The following is a 22,873-nucleotide window of genomic DNA, read 5'->3' as shown; positions in this document are numbered from 1 at the left end:
AAGGACACATTCTAAGCTAACGAAAACACAACAATTTCAATATACATTACTTTATTTATCTGCAAATACATCTTCTTAAATGTTAGAAACTGGCCCTTTAAACCCATAAGAAAATTAAACATGTGCTAATAGGTACACGGTCTACCGAGCTTTGCAAAGGGTACATTTACAAGTGGGCAATAAAAGTTCATAGTGTAAACACAATAGACAACACTCAGCAGTGAGAGGAGCGGTCTAGTCACTAGACCCCCAACCCCCCCTTGGGGATTAAGCTCCGGCCTAGGGGACAGAGAGAAAGAAACACGACAGATTTGGCAGATGGTAAGTACAGTTCTTAGCAGCTCACTCAGCTCCCTCCCTCCCTCACCTCTGCTTTAAGAAACAAGCTGTCAGATATGCTGTGTTACAAAAAGTAGCCCAATCAGCCTTTAAGGATGACAGGACCAACTTAACCTACAAAACAGTGTTAAAAAAAAACATTTGTTCGTATCTTTTAACTTGTAATTTAAGATGCAAATGAGCCCAAGGTGACAACAACTGTGTGGCAACTAGCTCTTCTCCTCAAAGTCTATTTGTTCCATGTCAAATTTCAGAGACATTAATTTATTTGGACAGAGGAAAGCCTCCCAGTGGAGATATTATTTCCAAGACAGATTGAACATGCTTATCTTTAAAATGGCTCATAAGCACCTATCAGGCAGCAGTGGTAATAAATCAGCTTATATAACCAGCACTAGTAATCAGAATTCAGTCTGAGTGGTTTTCTCTTTCTTAGCTCCATGTGCAGAGGTAATGCTGAAACCATACTACTAGTCGATTGTCATTTAGGTGCTTCGTAATAAAATGACTTGGATTCACAGATAGCTAATTATTTAAGGCCTGACAATGCTAGCAGTTGGCTTCATTTTTAACTACTTCACTCAAAATAGTGACGGTCACAAGTGTCATAAAAGAATTTAAAAAATAATGATAATGTCTGTGTCGTAAGATACAGCTCAAAGTAGTTCAATATCCAGTGGTGTGAAGAATAAAAAGAAGTCCTTAACGAGCATTTTAGTACTTCTCTCTTGATTTATTACCTCAGTAAACATTGTAAACATGAGTTTACGGTTCCATTCTCTAGTTTCAAGTCTTCTTCAAAACAGCATGATGTTCACTTAGTAAATGATGGTCCTTTTAGAGGCCACCTTGTGATTGACAGGCCACTACCATGACGTTGTCCGATCTTGGAGTTGCCTGTGTTTACATTTTACCAGTTCATGAAAGTTAATTGTAACATTTTGGGCGCCGAAAAATGTCTGATTCATTGTTCGGTCCAACCTCTTGTGTCACCTGTTGTAGCAAAAAACAAGATGGCGACATCCAGAAACCAAGATGGCGATGACCAAAAAGCAGAACTCGAGAAACTAAACAAATGAATGACCGACTTCCCGGTACTACGTCCACTTACATTCTATTATACATCAATAATATATATATGATACACTCTATTAAATTAGTGCATTTTAGTGCATGTGAGTCTCTCTCTTGTACCCCACTGGCTAGATCATGGCTGCCGCTCTGTACTGCTGTCAACACTGTTGCGTTGTTTGCGCTGCCACGGCCCATGTTGAGAGCCGTGAAGATGCAAAAGAAATGCTCTGAATATGTCGGAGACAACCTTTGAAGTAGCAGCAGAGTAGCTTTCATTGGTCTAAAAACAAATGATAGTTTTCCTAAGCAGTATTTGCTTTCACAATATTCAACATAATATGCGACTGAAATGGCTTGGTCTTGTGATCCTAACTAGCCTTATTAAATATGTACTTTCATGATGGTTCCTCTCTACGAGGGACATACAGTACAAAGTCTTCCAGGCCTTAAGAATTAATTACATTGGAACACATGCATGCAGACAGACAGAGAGAGCGAGACAGAGTCTGCTTTCATTTGAAGCATTTCAAATATGTGTGTGGCTTTTAATTAGGCTGGAGATTACTTGTGCTGCTTGATTTTTGTTTTATATATTTATTTTCACACAGGAGTATATGTCATTCCCATCTTTAGTAAACATGTGCTAACAAGTGATGAGCTACATGCTCGCCCTGTTCAGTTACACCTTTGCATATCCCCGAGCCCCGAGGCTCTGGAATGCTCTGCCTGCAACTCTGCGCCTCGCAGATACTGTGGATACTTTTAAGAACCAGCTCAAAACCCACCTGTTTAGGCTGGCGTTTGTGTAAAAGTAAACCCATGTCCTAGACCTGCTCTTAAAATATGTTTTACATTTTATTTTATTTTTTATTATTTTTTATTAAATTTTTTATTTTTTACTTTTCTCTGTGTATATAATTTATTGACCCTAGGGTCACATTGTGTTTTTTATGCTTTTAAATGTCTGCTCTGTTAAGCACTTTGTGATGTTATTGTCTGTGAAAAGCGCTCTATAAATAATCACCTTGTATAGCTTAGTATAAATGATAACCCCTGTCTTATTATTGTTAACATTGTTATGGTCTGTCTTGTAAAAGTATTTCTGCTCCAAGTGGAATGTTCATATCCATCATGCCGGCATCTGCAGTGAGAGACTGCGCAAAGAGCACAGCAGACAGAGAAACAGGGAAGCTCTGTCAAAATACAGTATCTGCTCTATAACACTGCAGACCTGTTATTTCCAATGATGGAAGAAGTGTTGGCATTGTTTTACTACTGTAAAAAGTGTAAAAATGCTCCATTACAAGGATATTCATTCTGATGTATTCATTAATGTACAAGCAGTTTTTTCATGTTGTCAAGGTGAAGCTGATTTTAACTACATTATGTACTGTTGGGTAGTTTCATCTATAGCAGTTCATGTGGTTTTAGAAGCTGGTCATACCTTATATTTGATATGCAATATAATCATCTGCATAGGAACCTGTGTTTGTCAGAATGATTCCCTTTTGGTTTTACCCGTCTTCTCTTGTGTAATGGGATTTGATGTTGTCATATTCTAACTGTTTGTGCTTTTTGAATAGTATAACATTGTATTGTATTAATTGCCTGCTTTCTAAATGTCCTACATTGCATGATGCTGCCTTATTCTTCCAAGCTTTTAATCCTGTTCAGCTGTCAACCGCGTGTCTGCTGTTCGAATTTTATATGTTGAGTTTTATTTGTACATTTAAAATGATGTGAAAATGATTGACTTTTGACTAACACTGGCACATTTACAGAGATGTTCATTGGTGAATAAGACTTCAGCTTCCAAATAAATGGAGTTCAGTAAAAAGTACAGTATTCCATCTGAAATGTAGTGGAGTTGAAGTATAATGTGAAAATAAAAATACCCCAGTTAAGTACAAGTACCTCAGAATTGTACTTGAGTATGTAGGATACTCTGTGTCTAAAGTATACCTTTGCTTTAATGCTGCTGTATTTAATGTATAAATACTGCAAAAATACAAACGTTTAAATAATTAGCTCTGTCCTCGAAGGCAGACAGGCCAATCATAGCGTAGCATCGGCCAGCTCCATCCAGCACCCGACAACTATCCAACTCCATAGACTCTCGTGCAATTGTTTCAGATGTTCTTCATTTTCAGGCTGGTTTAGTGGATTTGGAGCTGGTTACACTGGTTACACGTTCTGTAATAGTGATACTCGTTATCCGGAGAGGTTGGAAGGAGATATAAATTTGTAAATGATTATGTTTCTACGTAAAAAAACATGAACGGAATACATAATGGTGTAATTATGAATCCCACTCGTCTTCTTGGCAAGATCCACCCTGCGTAGCTGGATTAGACAGAGAAGATTGGTTAAGGTTAGGCATATACCTCGAATAGTTTGGGTCAGGATAGCCCATTGGTCAGGGCATGGGACATGAGCAAATCAGTTTACCAGTACCTCGGCGAGCATGGACGCCTGGCTGCATGCTGCACAGGGCGGGTCTTGCCAAGAAGAGCAATGGGATTCATGATAATGCTACGATACCGCATCATTAAGTAGCGTTAGCATTACTATGCCAAGCTAGCTACTGAAGGTATACTGAATGTCTACACATCCTGCTTTTTAAGGATTGTAAATACAGACCTACCTGGCATTACAGGAACAGTGTTCCCTAATTGTATTGTCTGGTTGGCAGGTGATGTGGTGGCTCACTATTAGGCTTTAGCTTCTATCTTTATCTCTTAGACCTGTTTTACTGTTGAATCAGTTTAACATCCTATAAGTGCATGTTGTAGACCTTTCCGTCTGCTTCTCTCTAAAATGGCTTTTTTTCAAATTAGATCGTATTTATTCAAGGAGTGCAGTTAATTACAGTGTGGGCTCCAAGGTAACTCTGACAGCTTTTAGGAGAAGCAGTGGGGGGCGGGGCTTAGTGAAGGGTCAATTAGAGTGTCACAACTTTTTTTCAAGTCTGTAAGTATCCTGATAGTTAACAGAACCTACTGAGAGACAGAGGGGTCTCGCCTCATCAGAGGTAAACAGAGAGGGGCGAGCTGGAGCAGCGAGGCACATCGAGATGATACTGAGCCTTGCATGCTGTGGCAAAGCATCTGGAAGGATGGCACAGGGCCAGTCCATCTTTCTCTTTTCCCGTGTTTGAAGCTGACTCATGTTCTCATGCAGATGTTGGTACATCACAAATACATAAGCGAGGTCAACGGGGACCATATCAGTCCCGATCCTGGCCTCAAGCCACACTGGAGATGCAAAGGGAGCACTCCGTCACCGAGATGGGCTCACTCGGACCCAACCAACCAGGCAATGTGTTGGCCTTGTGTGCCATGCATGCCAGGCATGCTGGGATTTGTGACAGCTGTGGGCAGAGTAGAGACATTTGGCCAGTCTTGGCAACTGGAAAGAAGGGACAGGTGGAGCAGAACTCATCCGATTGAGTCTTGCATGCGTGAGAGGGTCGAGGCAGCCAAAGCCTCATATTATCGTCATAATGCAGAAATCCAGTCCATGACCCCTATCAGGGCTGCATGTTGATGCCTGAAAAGAGTAAATCCTCTGGAAAACACTGACTGATGAGTTCACATGACATGACACGTCTTATTGCAGACCCCAGTCCTCAGGCATTGGCAATAGGCTCCATTATTCCACTAATTAGGAAAGAAAATTAGAGCTTTATGGACCTGAGTAGACGTCTTCAAAGAAAAAACATTATTTGTACCAACTAGCACTAAACCGCTTCCACTTAAATCACATCTGCAAAGTAAATGTGAGATGTATTTTTATTCAAACAGGCTGTGCATCTGATTAATTCTGACCTTGGGCATCAAAAGTATTTAATTAATCCACTTCCCTTCCACTAAACCCTCGGGGTGCCAAGTTTCATCATCAGAAAGGTCGTGAAACAATTAGTCTTTTAATGTCTTTCCTGCATCTCCTTTAATGAAGTATTTGACTCGAACTACACAAAACCTGCTTACATGAAGGAGCCATGTTGGCCACACTAAAGAGAATCTGACCATAATGAACTTAACCAATTACACCCGTGTTTACCCTAATACGTCATGTCAAAATGGCTGCTGTGAAAGCGGCCTGTGCTTAAATTCTGGAGTCTTAACTACGATTCTAGCTGCAGCGTTCTGAACAATTTGAAGACTTTTATTACTATACCTAGCTTTAACGTGTACGAATAGCAATAATGTATTGAAGAAGTGAAACATTGTGGTTAGAATGGAGTTTTTTACTGACGAAAAGCCTGAAAATATGCAAGTCCCTGAGTGTGTTTGTGTGCTTGTGTGTCAAACTACACTGATGCACTCATCTCAATCAGCTGTGTCTCATCCAGCAGCGATCAAAGGTTGCCGTGGTGATGGTAACTGCTGAATGACTCCTCGGTCAGTCCAGGTTAGACAGTCGATTTAGTACAGAGCGACCAATCAAAGCCTCACTTCCCAGTAAAAATATCATTATATATATATATATATAAAATATTATAGATGGGGACATGTGTTCCCAGAAATGTATGGCTGGCTTTTTACTTGTATGCACTATAGGTAACCTTTTTCACAGCAGACATTTTTACGTGTCACAATCAAAAAAAGCACAGGTGTATTTAAACACATTCATGTGCATGCTGGCTCACTGCATGGAACCAAGACATCGTTAACTGTATCAATTTCACCTGTGCTTTTCCTTGCTATGACAAGTCAAAATGTCTGCTGGGAAAAAAGGTCTACCGGAAGTTAAAAGATGAAACCGGAGATAGAACGAATTTTGAAAAAGTGGGGGGAGTGACTTCATATTTGGGCACAGTTCTAATAATTGCCGTCGGTTGGTGCAGCAACCTTAGAGTTGACACTGAAAGACCAGGAGAATAGTTGCAATATAACAGCATAATGCAAACAGATTGGACAAGATGCAGAGATGACAGATGTGCAAAATACAGGCTACGCTGGATGACTGAAATTATGAGCAGATTAGCAGGGTTCATTCAGTCTGTCAGTCCAGGGTTTTGTGTGTGTGTGTGTGTGTGTGTGTGTGTGTGTGTGTGTGTGTGTGTGTGTGTGTGTGTGTGTGTGTGTGTGTGTGTGTGTGTGTGTGTGTGCGTGCGTGCGTGCGTGCGCGCGCGTGCGTGCGTGCGTGCGTGTGTGTGGGAGAGAGACAGACATGCTTGGCAGGCTGGTTGCGCAGGATGACTGATGTTTTCTCTGTGACACTAAATTTTAAAGGTACAGCAGCGTGTTTAGCCGCTGTTGTTTTGGCACCTTTATGAATTGAAAGCCACTGGACTGCAGCCGCATTCATCCTCAACGAGCCTTTGATGGTGTGTCGTCCTTCTCTGGTTAAATTACAGCCTCGCTGTCCTCGCACTGACAATCAATTCCTCTTCCTTACTCCAGTTTGTTGCAAACTTCCATTCATGCTGGCATCAATTTTTTCACCATGCTTTTTTAGATGCTTCCACTTTAGTTTGTGTTTTTTTACATTCCCTCCCTCTTCTCACACGACCCTCGCTCCTCCTGACTCTATTCCTCACTATTCATCTTTGATTGTAGTGTAACCACTTGCCTTCCTTTCCCAAAGACCCTGGGTCAAGGAGGCTTTGAAATGCAGCTTGTAAAGATCCATCCGGCCCCCCCCAAAATCCCCGCCCCCTTGCTCCAGCTCTCTGAGTCCACGTGTCGCTCGCTCATGCCTGCTGTCAGCTCCCATTACCTAATTGGAATTGAGATGCATCTGGCCTGTGTTTTTGTCTGCACTGCATTCCTGCTGGAGTTACCCTCCCGACCTCACTGGGACTTCTTATTCATGCCGTCCTGCTGGGGGGGGGGGGGGGGGGGGGGGGGCCTGATGTGTGGTCAAACAGTCGTTTAAATGGATAAAGACAAAAAAAGCAGCGAGAGATAGCACCAAATAGATCACAGCCGACTGCAGAAGGACAGAAACTCCTGCGGTTCGCTAGTTAATAAGAGCACTGTTTAATTCATGAGATCTGTCATGCTACAGTGGCTTCATCCTCACTGTCGGTTAAAAAGAAAATTTATAGCAGCTTCTGTACTTTCAAACTATTTATCTGTCGTGATCAGTGACCTTGCGTCTCCGGGTCAGAGATCCACGATGATGACAAATCTGCCGCCACGTTTCCATAAATGCATCCAAAAGCTGGACGTGCTATCACCACGCATGAAGCTTGCATTGATGGTGATTTTTTCTCTTCGCCGTTGACGAATGATTCGTCCTTTTCGTGGAGGGGGAATATACAGTAAGTAGCCTGTCATGTCCAATGGATTATAGCTCATTAATATCCATTAACTTGGCAGAAGAACTACTGGCAAATGACCCAAATTCGGGAGTGTTTGAGGACAGCTTTTATAAGAAAACGAGCGCTCCGAAACAAAAGGGAGAGTGTTAATCACATGAGATAATTTGTTCTGCTTTTCCTTCATATTCAGTATACTGGTGCTTATTTTTCAATCTGCACGGTTCTCACTCAAATGAAAATGATGGTAAACGGGAAAGAGAATCATTAACAGCTAAAAGGGAATCATTTATTGGCTTATGCTGCATTCACAGATGTTTGGATTGGAGGTTACAGACTTTGTCCTCTCCAGCTATTTCTCTTCAGTCATTGGCTGGTCTGTCTGGTCAGAGACGGCTCACAGTAAAGGTCACGTCAAAATCTGATTTGATTTTTCCACATCCCTGAGGTAGTGCTTTCAGCCATTCCTCATAACATAAAGGAGTTCGAAATCGTTTCACACTGAACAAGCGTAATCGGGCCAGCTGTAGAGGGATTTACTCAAATCTACCTTGAATACTGAGAGTGATGTGCTGGAGGAGCGGAGAGTGATAGCAGATATCTGACTCTCATTTTCACTGAGAACAAATGCGTAGTCCCTTTGTGATGGGACCAAAAGACCAATGTAATTTAGCCGACACAAAAGGCTGAGAGGAGCTGAGCAGTGGGCATGGTTTCTGGGCTAATCTATGGAGATGAAACACATTAAAGCTGGACTTTGACACCGACCAAATTATTTAAAAATGACTGAAATGTTCAGCTGCTCTTGTCCTTTAATATTATGGTGTGAGTCCACAGCTGATTTAGGGCCTAAGGTGAAGCAGATTTCCCTCAGATGATGTACAAAGGAAAAGGACATTAGTGGAGCAATTAATGAATACATCCGGATGAAACTGACAGCCTCAGCGGAAATAAATGACTTTCATTTGTCACAGATGTAAAAGAAATCTGTCACAACCATTTGTCTTGATGTCACAGATATTCTTGTTGTGTGTCGACATCGTTGATGAACATCGTATGATAGATCGTATGATAGAGGGCTGCACAAATGAGCCATAAAACGGGGTTGGTTTAAGAGATTTTAAAGATTTGTTCTACAACATAGAATACATCAGTAAAGATCCCTCTCATGAATTTGAAACATTTTACATAAAAGGTGCGTGCTAACAAGTGGCTAAATGACACGACCAAATGTCATCACTAGAGCACTATAGTCCACTTTAAGCTTTGTGGTGGTCTGGCGAAGTCATGTGACAGTTGTGTATGTTGTTTGCAGGCTTCACAGCAGCAGAAACCTTCAGTTCTGCAGAGTGAAACCGATTCGGAAGTGTCGTAACACTTACATTCTCTCTACTGACCATCGGGGGGCGACTCATTACATTACAGTCATTTAGCAGAAGCTTTTATCCAAAGCGACTTACAATTCAGACTCCTCTGGTTGCAAAAAGAAGTCTGGTTGTATAGAAGTCTATGAGAAAATGACTCTACTTCTCTCTTGATTTATTACCTCAGTAAACATTGTAAACATGAGTTTATGGTCTCAATCTCTAGTTTTAAGCCTTCTTCAATACCGCATGATGTTCATTTAGTAAATGATGATCCATTAATAGTCAAATGTCATAAATGAAGCAGGGGATGCTTTAGGGCGGGCTTACTGTGATTAACATGTCGCTGCCACTATTGGAGCCGTATCCGGCGTCTCTGTCACTACTCCGCATTCCAAATATGGTAACTTCCGTTCATTGGTTGTGAAAAAAACAACATGAAACAGTTGTAATCCAAGATGGCGGGGCTTCAAAATGGCAGTCACGATGACTACGTCCACTTCTTATATATAATCTATGTTCACAAAACATAAATGTCGTGTTCATTTTTGAAGATTATCTTGCTGAAGAAAACGTTAAAGTATCATAGACGTTTGTATGCCACAGAGTTTATTTTCTGCAATAATCCAAAATCCATTGGAAAAATCTCATTGGCTTTTTGTCGAGGGAACCAGTGTGATGCTAAATGCTGGGTTGGCCTACAAAAGTGTGTCATCCCTGCAGCACTTCCTGGTTCTCAAATGTATAAATAGATCACTATTCTGTTGCATTATAGGAAATGTAGGATTGAGCATTCAACTTAAAATCAGGATATCTTTATGGGATATATGGTTTGTTTTTCAGTTTCTTGTGAGTCCCCTAACTTCATGGGAGAGCAATACTAACTTGCTGAAATAGCCCTTTAACACTAAGCTCAATCGCTATACAAACTGCATTGTGTTAGCCATCATTTGAACCATGCTAGCTAACTGGATACAAACAGGACAGAGTTGTATTTTCTTTTTTTTGTATTAATTTGAATGACATTCGTTTCACAATTTAACATTCCAATTAATAAATCAAATGATCTGACAAAAAACAGTGAATTGTCACCCTTTATGTCATGCATAAAATAGTCACTTGCAAACCTTTAATATAATGATTATTACTATTATTAAATCACTCTAGTTTTACTTCTATGTAAGTAGGTTTTTACAAAAACAGAGGGAAGTGAGTTGAACTTTGACTTGTCCAGGTTATTTTAGGACTCTCTCCATCTCTGGTTCCTGTCAGAGGAATCCATTTATCCAGATGCCAGGCCCAAGTTTCCATTTTCTCACCGGTTATCACTGTAACGTGGACCGCTGGAGTCTGTGGACATGCAGCGGTAGAACACCATCACCTGATGTCTAACTCAGTTACTGTGAGCACTGTGTAAGACCTACGGAGCCACGACCCTGCCTGTTTGGTGCACTTCAGTTTGAGGTGAAAGTTACAGCGGCAGGGTGCTTGACACGAATGTTTGATGAATGTAGACATCACTTGCAATATGCCCATACTCTTTAGCATGAGTCAAATTCAATTTCCTAAGCACAGTTAATGGTTTCCTGCACCGAGTGGGGAACATGGAACTAGAATAGGAGTAGAGCGAGAGTTAGCTGTGATGGTGACGACACATGTCAGTGGGGCTGTAAAGTGTTGACATAACTTGCCGGAGAAGAGAGCGGCGCAGCTCCGGAGACGGATGTCTGGCTATTAGATAGCTAGCTTGTCCTTCTCTGGAGCGGTTGGGAGTGAGCTAGCTAACTAGCCAGCTGTCTACTAGATAGCTTGTAAGTCCATGCTACAACACTATGAAAAAGAACAGAACATTTTTTGTTTTCCGTTAGTTTACATGGACGTTAGCCAGCTACAATGTACGCAATGACAACATAAAAATGGCTTCCGCTCTGACCATCCTGCTACTTCGATTTGAATGGGAATGTCCGTTCTACTCCTATTTCATTTCTATGTTGGGGAAGGTAGCAGCAGGGTGATGCAGAGTTCGGAACTACACGGTAGTGTTTGATCATAAAGTTTTGGTCAAAGCCAGTGTAATCATTTACTGTCTCACGCAAACATGGTGCAGTCTTGTATGGAAGGTCTTAGAGACTAAAACCTGATTCAAAGACTTAGATTTAAGCACCCGCCATTTCCTGAAAAGGCAGCTGTGCCTCGCTTTAACACGCTCCTTCTTCCTCCTCTTCTTCTTCCTCAGCAGTAATGACTTGTCTTAGACTGTGCGTGAGGGTAAATGTGTGAGCGCATGGATGATCTCACGTAAGCCCACCGAGGGTGCTTCACCCGCTCCATGCTGACCACCTCCCACAGAGCCATCTGGCACCCTTTTGCAGAGGCCTATCTATTTGAGTGTGAGAATGCGTGACTCTGCCTGTGCGCGTGCACTGATCCGAATGTCCGTTCCTGCACTACTATGCATGTAAACACCGCTGTGCTGTGATTTACTCATCTCACCTTTTATCTCCCGGTGCAACCTGGACAGTGCCCATTTTTCACCACCCTCTATTTATTCGTTTGTTGATTTATTTTGACAGGTAAACAGAGCCTCCAACACTCATGGAAGCAGTGGTTCCCTTTGTTTGCCATGTAATCAACCCGTGCACTCACAGATGTGTGTTATTGAATCTTTTATAGGCCTAAAAATATTCACGGATGATTATCTAGGATCACCCCTTGATGATACATTAGGAAAAAAATCCCAACTATGTTTGTTTTGCAATGAATAATATCCCCTGATGTGTGGGTTTGTGGGTTTCTATCCAGCTTGAAAATACACAATACAGGCATGGTTGTTGTGTTAAGGTGTACCTCCTCACACTCTGCAGGTCTAATTTTAGCCTTGACTTGTTTTTCCCCCTTGAGGATCAAGGTTTTGCCTTTAGGGGGGTGAGTGTTGGTGGTATAAATAGTGCTAAATGCACAAGTTAAGCTACTGTGTGATAACAGCATGCCAGCATCATACTTGATGTTTCCATGACAGACTTGCTAAGCATAAGAAATGATTACTTGAGACATATTGTGTGCCCCTGAGAAAATGTGCCCTATTTCTTTGATCTGAATTTATTTTGTACTTTCTGTTTATTTTCCCCAACCCGGGTTTTTGATTCCCCCCAAGCCTGACATTGCGAGCCTGAGTGGGAATTACTAAGACTGGAGAAAAGCTATTATTAACCCTTAGAAATCCAAGAGTCCCCTTTATGCTGCAGATTATTATTTAGTGTTTCACTTTGGGGGAAGGGGTGAGATGCTGCCATGGAGAATGTTGTGTGACAGAAGCGTTCAGTTTGCCTGTCTATCACTTAGTTAGACGTGACACATGAGATATAAATATACTGTGTGTCCATCCTTCGCCAATCTTCTCTCTGGCCCCAGTGATCGCACACTGCCAGCCTCCCATGGACCCCACGTGGAGGCTGGAGGCCCGTCTGAGTGCTGGCAGGGCTTCGGCCTCCAAGACTCTGATAAGGACCTCAAAATAGCAAAAGCCTCCATCATTCTCAAATTATCCAACGGCAGATGCAGCATTTCTATTGCATTAGACTGGCCTTCTTCTCTGTCTTCACTTCTGTGGGGGGGGGGGGGGGGATACCTCTTCTATCAACAATGGGGGGAAATTATATATTTGCCGTTTACCATTTTCATATACATCAGACCGACACATACGGGTGCTTCAAGGCACCTTTTTGGGGTGTGTTTGCATTGTGATATTGAAATGTATCTCTTGTTAAACTAATTCTGTTTTACACAAACGTCAAATAATTATTTTGCGGATTCTGATTCATTACTTTTAAATGATTTCTTTTTTCAAAGTAAAACAATGGTTAAACAGGACACTGGCATGTGTACAGGTTTTATAGTTTGATGAATAAGACATATTTTTGTTGTCAGACTGAATCTCACTCGCTGCACAATCGTCAGTTTGTCTGTGTCGGGCATCAGAGCTCGTTGTTTCCTATGTTTTATTTTCTAAATGAGCAGAATAAAAGGTCAGTGTGGTGTAATAAATCAAATGCACAGCTGATTGCTGGCCTGTACATCTATTGATGTGGGATCGATGACTGCTATCGATCATTTAAATCAAGATTGAAGACTTTTCTGTTTGCTGCTGCCTTTAATTGAACCACATTCAATTCATATGTCAATCAATTTCCTGCATTTCTGCATTTTACTACTGCATTTTATTTCTTGCACTGTTTTTTAATGTTTTAATGAATGTTCTTAATTGTTTTAAATCTCCTTTTCTTTTGCCTTATGTTTTGATGCTTTTAATGCTTTTATGTGAAGCACTTTGAATTACCTTGTTGTTGAAATGTGCCATACAAATAAACTTGCCTTGCCTTGCTACAGCTACCAACAGTGCATCCGCACAAATATGGAGAACGTCAGCACACATTGGCAACAATCACAAACAATAGCGAGTATGAAAATGATGTGAGTCGCATTGTGACCTTCACAGGCACCAGACCAAACTGAACACGTAACAGGAGATTTGGACCGTCATCAAAACACCAAATGAGGGAATAGCTTTTAATTGCGTTCCAGAATGGAATATCTCAACAACTCGTTGTCTCCAGGGAAAACATGAAGTGAAGAAAAGTTAGATTTTAACGTTGGTGAATCCAGCAATAAGCAGCAATAGTGAATTGCAGTCAATGAGCCTTCACCTGTAAAGGCCCACTGTGGACGACATGCTCGACTGTCTGCAGAGACCTGAAGCTCCGCCCCCTCAGCGGCACATGGCGCTATCTCTTCTTCAAGTTTCTTCATATTGATCGTATCCTAATAGCACCAACTGCATGTGCTGTCTCCATCAATACACCTGCCAAGTGTGAAGTAGATCAGACAGACTGACAGACAGAGATTCCTTACTTTATAGTTCGATGCATTGGTACATATATCCAGGATTAATCTTAACAAGTCAGATGTCATTCCCATAAATCATAGTTGATTAGCGTCAGCTAATGAAAATGACATTACTACTTCTAATCAGCTAATGTAATGAGCATTTAACTCAAAGCAAGCAAGTCCAGCCTCACAGCACTGCTAGCATGGACCCTTAGGCTGTGCTCGAAAAGTCGTTTTCGCTTTGAAAGGTTCCAAACTGAGTGAAATGACCCAAAAATATCGAAGTGGCAGCCTTGATGAAAGCTGGTCGAATTCTTTAAATGCTGAGAAAAGTTCTTTCTTCTCTCATTAAGCCGAGGGGTACACTGGACCATCCTTTAAGAAAAGACAGGACATAATGCCTTCTCACAATTCCTCGCGCCAGCAACATTTAAACCGTCGCTGTTTAATTAATTGTACACTCTGAATAAATCGAAAACATCTAACTTAGGAGGTGTGATTCTGTTTTGTCATTTACAAATTTTCTATGTGTTAAAAAAAATGGACAAATAAAGCTCCACCGTTGAAGTGCACTGGGACTCTCTGAGCAAAGATGTTGTCTTAATGCTGTGCTGAGAACATGTTTGCCCCGCTGTAAAGCTCGGGCTGCTTATACTCAACAGCTTCATACAAGGTTCATGCTCTCTGTTGGCATGTCACCCTGCTCCACAGGGCAGGTTCAGGAAAACCCAACCTGCCCACTGAAGCAGATTTTCATCCGCGGAGCTCAATGCTTCCACTTGTTGTGGCTTGTCCCTCTGCTGTCTTGTGATTTGAAACCACTCAAGTGGCTCCCTGACTTGCATTATGTGCCTGTCTGGACCTTCTTCAAATTACTCCAAAACATCATGACACAAGTAAGAAAAAGAGACAAGTTATAATATGTAAAACTATCATTTTTTCAATACGCTTTGCAACACAACACCCGATAAACCACAAGAGAAGCAATAAATGAAATGAAATTGAGATCTGGCACACGCTTTTTTTGCATAACTGACTATTTCCCCTCCCTAAAGCGTAAACCGAGAGAAAAGGTTTCATTTTTCACCAAAAATATGCCTGCTGAGTGCAAAAACAAGTTTTGAAGTATTAATGCGTGGTGCAAAAAAGATGACGGTATTCCTTTCATAGTCAGAGCGGTCAGCCAAACATTTACTCAATGAATCAGGCCATCGAGCTCGTCCACTGGCACATTGGGTGTGCACATCTGAGGCGGAGAGAGATGGGTCGAGGCTGCATCGTGTGAAAAAAGCATGTCAGCCTGAGTTAACACATGACGGAATCACTCAGCTGCCTGAGTCCTTGTCAGTCGGGGGGGGGGCTTTGACAGCCTGGGCTGCTGTCTGCTCCCTTTATTAGCGTTCCGATGGCTTCGCAGCAGAGCCGATCAATAACAGCTCTAACTTTACAGGCGTGTATCACCGCCTCGGCCTCCTCCCCGGTTTTTTGTCATCGATGCAGTGGTGCACCAAAAAAACACCAAAAACCTTTATTTGCAGGGGGCAAGAGGTACACAGACTTTATGTTAACTTACTCTAACAGTGTGCAGTTTTTTAATTTCATTAATCATTAAATACTAAAACAATGAACAAATGTACGGTTGATTTGTGACCACATTTTACACCCCCCAGGTACATGCTGATTCATGGGGGGGGTTAGAGCAGCAGCTCCTCTAAATGTCTGTGCACGTCCCTGCTCATGAATGACAGCTGCTTTCCATTTAGGTGAGCCACTCCCAGGGTCCCGATATAATATCTGCTCATGGCGACTACAGCATTATTAAAATGTTATAGCAATGTTGAGGCGGTGACGGCACATGGCACATCTTTGAACATGGTCCTTTGATACGGAAAAACACCACAGTGACTCGAGACACAAAACCACCATCTCTCCCTACCTTAGCCAAAGTCCTGCGCTTTGTATGCCAACCATCCACCTCAACCTGTCACTATAAATGTAGCACTTTATTCAACTGAAGACAATGTTGCCCGTGGATATAATCCAGGCAGAGTTTCAGTTCCCTACAGTTCATTTAGACACTCCAGCTAGATTTCTAGATAAGAAGGTTGGGTACTGTCAGTGATCAATATGTGTGTGAGACAACAAATGTTTTCCCAGTGCCAAATGTATCCACATGAAAGTAAGATTTACTAATATTTACCTGCATGGATTTAACATCACCTTCTCCACACATGTCTGAACAGATGTTTCATAACATTCCTGCCACAGACTTGGCAAAAAAAAAAGAAGTATATCTGCCTCCCCTGGAACCAGGTCAGTGTCATACTGAGGTGCAGAAGTGTTATCTGATTCGCTCCATAGGTTTCATGGACTGCTGAAAAGTAGATTCTGGCAGGTTGGACAGAAAGTCTGCAAGTTGCTTGGAGGACCAAAGGTGGTACTTCATGTCAAATTCATGTTTATCACGCTGACATCAGGTCATTGTTTCACTTTTTCCAGTACTTTGGTTTATGTCAAATCTCTGAACCCATCGGCTATCGGTCAGACCATGGATACGCTTTTGACTTCCTTGTCCTTGTGTGCTCATTGTTTACAGTCCAATTTGTAACTTCTGATGCACGATCGAAGTTGGAGTTGGGAGAGCAAGTGTGCTTGTGTGCAGTCTGTTGGTACACGTGTCTGGGTTTGGCTGTAATGAGGACTTCACAGATGCCCAGTGTGTAGTGTTTACAGAGCCTGGTGCACCTCAGGGTCACTTAAGAGCTAAAGCAGACAACAGAAGCTCATCCAGAAATACATGTCTCGTCTTTATCGTCAGCGAAGACACCAGACGTTTCAATTTCCACAGTGACATGTACCAAGTCATCAATTATATACACAGCCACAACTATATTTTCTAATGCCACATAAGTTGTAGGGTAGCTGTCTTCTATGTTTCCCTGAAGAGGTGTGTTGCTTTCAATAGAGAGGCAATCGAGAGCGGTGAGTGACAAATAATGTATGTAAAGTTTTTAATTTTAAAATATAATTTTGCAAGTTGAGAAAGTTGCATTTTTCTTGTAAAACTGCTTCCCAGCTGACAAAAAGAGACGCTGGATAAAACACATCAGGTAAAAAAAAAACCAAGCTAGCTAGCTAACTAGCTAGAAAGCCAAGGTAACGGCCATGGTGGTGTTAGTGACGTAGCCTAAATTGTGCCAGAAGAGAGATGTAGTTCACAGAGCGATTTCATACAAAACTAAATAGTACGACTACAAACCGAAGACAAATTGCAAATTTCTTAACACATACAATTATCTCCATATGTGTAATTCATGGCACAATTCAAACAGGATCAAAATAATGTTTTATGTTTTTATGTTTAATATTTATTTTCCGAAATATGCTCCCAAGTAGCCAATAGGTTCTCTATATAAGCATGGCTCATATCTTATATTCTACTAGAGATATGGCATCGTGATATCTGCAGAAATAAAAATGCACCATGGAAATGCAAGATAGGAAGCAGCTCATTAACCACGGTGAGCTGCGGGTATTTATAGTTTCCTGTTTACCACATTCACAGCGTAGTGACTGTGGGCGATTCGTGCAGAGTGGCACAACATTATGAGAGCATACTTCCTGGTGTTGAGTTGCTAATGGGTACAGCAGTGATTGGTTTAAAAGGTAATGTATTGATTTCCCAGCACTGAAAGGAAATATTGCTTTCTACCTACAGTGCAATTATCAATGCTTCAAACTACAAAGGAAATAGTTTTGTGATTTTGGAAAGGAAATGGCTTAATATCTGGCAATTGCAGCACGCATTCATACAACTCTGCGATTATGTAATCTATTATAAGTACATAAGTTATATTATCGTTGAACAGCAAAACAGCAAGAAAAGTTGGCTGACATGGAAACCAAAGACAAAGAATATAACAGAGATGGATACAACTACGCATGTGAAGAGGAGCAGGCAAACATGTTATTTCTATGATCAAATTGTCTAAATACAAATTCCGTTCTTGTAAAAGGAAATATTAGATATTGTAAGTAAAATAGCAAAGTAGAGAAAATAAGTAAAATAGTTGTTACACTTGATTTAGACCACCCTCATTTTAGTGACTCAACACAATGTATTTTCACCGTATGTTTGTTGACGAGATGAAAGAGTCCTCAAATACCCTCTCTGTTGTTTTATTCAATCGTGGGTTAATGCATCGCTCGATACCTCTCGCTCGGATTCTCAATGAGTGCAGTAAAAGAGTAAGCCTGGATGAGTAAGGGGGGGGGGGGGGAGGTTCGCGAATACAATGTAGGCTTAGTGCCAGCAGCTTGAGTTTTGAGTGAATGGAGAAAGAGAGAGTGTTGTTCTAAGTGCTGGAAGTAAATCAGAGAATTCAATAAGTCTCTAGCCACGTCTATTATTCAAAAGACACAGGCAACACAATGGAAACAAAAGAGGCAATGTGGTGTGTAACGACGCGCATGTGGTTATGTGTGTGTGTTGCCGGTTTCTACTTCTTCCCATCCACGTAACACTGGAAAGCTTGATGCATTCGGTGCATAATTCAGCTGTGTTGTATCTGTGTACACTCTGTGGGATGGGACATCAATGTTATGGCGATAACTGAACTGTAAGAAGAACATGTGCAGTTATGTTATTCGCCGGGTAGACGTCTCATGGTGTACCTGTTCCCACAGACCGACTTGTTCTGACTTTGTTTTGCCATAAAATTAGCTCCCAAGATGCATGTTGGGATTTATTTCGGCAGACATTTATGTTGAATCCAAGATACTTACTTTAGTTTGGTATTGTTTTTAACTTAAAGCAACCTCTTCGTTTTTAATGCAGCTGCCACTAAAGAGATCGTCCAGAAATATATCATGATGGAGACAATTCCAGACCGAAATATCTTAACGGCTATCAAATATATTGATATGAACGTTTGTACGGATATTCACTGCTCTTTCCCCGTGTGAAATAAAAGATCAACATTGATTAATCTGTGACGTTACTTCATTAGTAACAGCGCTTCCACAGTTATTTTAACCCAAACAACGCTCTTTTACGAAACATCACCAAGAACTTTTGTTGCTTAAACCTAACTAAGTATTTCACAATCTTTTTCTCAAGTACTTTTGTTGTCCAAATCTAACTAAGTTGTTTTCTGTGAAGACGTTGAATTTCATCCAGCACCACAAGCACAGCAACCTTTTCACGCAGTGAATCATTTCAACATGTGCTGGATAGACTGACACAATATTTTGTACATTCATGGTTTATAGATGATGTATCCCACTGACTTTGGTGATCCCCTGACTTTTCCTCTCCTGCCAACAATAAACTGTACCACAAAAAGTCACTTTTACATCCCCTTGTGGTTTGTGGAGTACCGTTTTGAAGCCTCGTTAAACATATTCAATTCCGTGTATGGCAGGTACATGTGACATGGAATGTTCCACACTGCTGCAGGATGTAATACGCTACAATCCAATTAAGATGTATTGAAGAGGCTGTGGGAAGCAGAACAATCTAAAAAAAAAAACATATCGAAATGTTATACAGTGATATGTCAAGAATTCCTGTTTTATTTTACAAGAATTAGGAGAAGCACTGGATGGTGAAGCCTCATTTTTAACTTTTTGAATCTCTTGAGTGGGCAAACTTTTCATGAGCTTGACCCACAGTACATGTCTTTTTCACCTTATTGTCACCTTATTTTGTGAAGCTCATGTTGTAATTATATTGCTGCATGGTTATCTAATACCTGATGCATGTCTAAAACAAGATCCCCCGACTAAAACAGTTTGAGTCATTACTCATTGAAAGAGAAACACTCTTCATGTGCAGGCTCAGCCCTGTAACTGCTTGACCTGACAGAAGGGATGTTTGAATCAGCCATTCTGAAGAGCAAAGCCAACTCTCTTGCCTTTTTTCCCATCTTTCATTTGCAATAACCTGGTGGGGGGGGGGGGGGGGGTCATGCCACGAGCTGATCTGTGTTTTTTGTTGTTTACTTTAGTATATTTGAGTTGATATGGAAATCACAGTAACAATAGAATTGTAACCTATCGTACATTTGTGCACATGGACCAGATGCACTGTTTAGTGTTTTTAACAAAATGATTAGTTCCAACACCTGTCCCCAGATAAATACCATAAATACGTCCACAAAAGACAAACAAATATATACTAAAAAATACATACACAAATACATACACAAAAACAAAAATACATTCACAAATACGCACACCAAATATGTCCACAAATACATACACAGAATACATTTACAAACACACACAAAAGACATTTACGAATACTATAATACTATACACAAAAGACATTTACTAATACTATACACAGAATACATTTACGAATACTATACACAAAATACATTTACTAATACTATACATGGAATACATTTACTAATACTATACATGGAATACATTTACTAATACTATCCACGGAATACATTTACTAATACTATACATGGAATACATTTACTAATACTATCCACGGAATACATTTACTAATACTATCCACGGAATACATTTACTAATACTATACATGGAATACATTTACTAATACTATCCACGGAATACATTTACGAATACACACAAAATACATTCACTGATACTATACACGGAATACATTTACTAATACACAAACAAAATACATTTACGAATACTATACACAGAATACATTTACTAATACTATACACAAAATACATTTGCTAATACTATACACAAAATACATTTACGAATACTATACACGGAATACATTTGCTGTTACACACACAAAATCCATTTACGAACACTATACACAGAATCCATTTACTAATACTATACACGGAATACATTTACTAATACTATACACGGAATACATTTACTAATACTATACATGGAATACATTTACTAATACTATCCACGGAATACATTTACGAATACACACAAAATACATTCACTGATACTATACACGGAATACATTTACTAATACACAAACAAAATACATTTACGAATACTATACACAGAATACATTTACTAATACTATACACAAAATACATTTGCTAATACTATACACAGAATCCATTTACTAACACTATACACGGAATACATTTACTAATACTATACACGGAATACATTTACTAATACTATACACGGAATACATTTACTAATACTATACACGGAATACATTTACTAATACTATACACGGAATACATTTACTAATACACACACAAAACACATTTACTAACACTATACACAGAATACATTTACTAATACACACACAAAATACATTTGCTAATACTATACACAGAATACATTTACTAATGCTATACACAGAATACATTTACTAATACTATACACAGAATACATTTACTAATACTGTACACAGAATACATTTACTAATACTACACACGGAATACATTTACTAATACACACACAAAATACATTTACTAATACTATACACAGAATACATTTACTAATACTATACACAGAATACATTTACTAATACTATACACAGAATACATTTACTAATACACACACAAAATACATTTACTAATACTATACACAGAATACATTTACTAATACACACACAAAATCCATTTACGAATACTATACACAGAATACATTTACTAATACTATACACAGAATACATTTACTAATACACACACAAAATACATTTACTAATACTATACACAGAATACATTTACTAATACGATACACGGAATACATTTACTAATACACACACAAAATCCATTTACGAATACTATACACAGAATACATTTACTAATACTATACACAGAATACATTTACCAATACCATACACGGAATACATTTACTAATACACACACAAAATACATTTACTAATACAATACACAGAATACATTTACTAATACTATACACAGAATACATTTACTAATACTGTACACAGAATACATTTACTAATACTATACACAGAATACATTTACTGATACTATACACAGAATCCATTTACTAATACTATACACGGAATAGATTTACTAATATACACACAAAATACATTTACTAATACTATACACAGAATCCATTTACTAATACTATCCACAGAATACATTTACTAATACTGTACACAGAATACATTTACGAATGCTATACACAGAATACATTTACTAATACTATACACAGAATACATTTACCAATACCATACACGGAATACATTTACTAATACACACACAAAATACATTTACTAATACAATACACAGAATACATTTACTAATACTATACACAGAATCCATTTACTAATACTGTACACAGAATACATTTACTAATACTATACACAGAATACATTTACTGATACTATACACAGAATCCATTTACTAATACTATACACGGAATAGATTTACTAATATACACACAAAATACATTTACTAATACTATACACAGAATCCATTTACTAATACTATCCACAGAATACATTTACTAATACTATATACAGAATACATTTACTGATACTATACACAGAATACATTTACTAATACTATACACAGAATACATTTACTGATACTATACACAGAATACATTTACTAATACTATACACGGAATACATTTACTAATACTGTACACAGAATACATTTACTAATACTATACACAGAATACATTTACTAATACTATACACAAAATATATTCACTCATACATTCACAAAATACAGATAAAATATGTCCACAATACAATAAAGACACAAATCAACGTGTATGCAAAATACAGGTGTATACTTTATATTTATTGCACACTGAATTGTCATTTGGTCATATGAAGGTACTGCCATGCCTTGTTCGTCGTGCAGGATTAATTTGGGATGACAGCAATAAAAGACTAGGCCTGGAATTTCAGGTCCAGCGGGATGCCATTAGATATTACCATCTGGCTAGTTGATCCATGGATGACTGTCTCTGTAAAGTGAGATACAGCGACCGTGTA

Source organism: Melanostigma gelatinosum, assembly GCF_949748355.1.
Source record: "Melanostigma gelatinosum genome assembly, chromosome: 14".
Taxonomy (NCBI): domain Eukaryota; kingdom Metazoa; phylum Chordata; class Actinopteri; order Perciformes; family Zoarcidae; genus Melanostigma; species Melanostigma gelatinosum.
Note: the sequence above shows the minus strand (reverse complement) of the source record.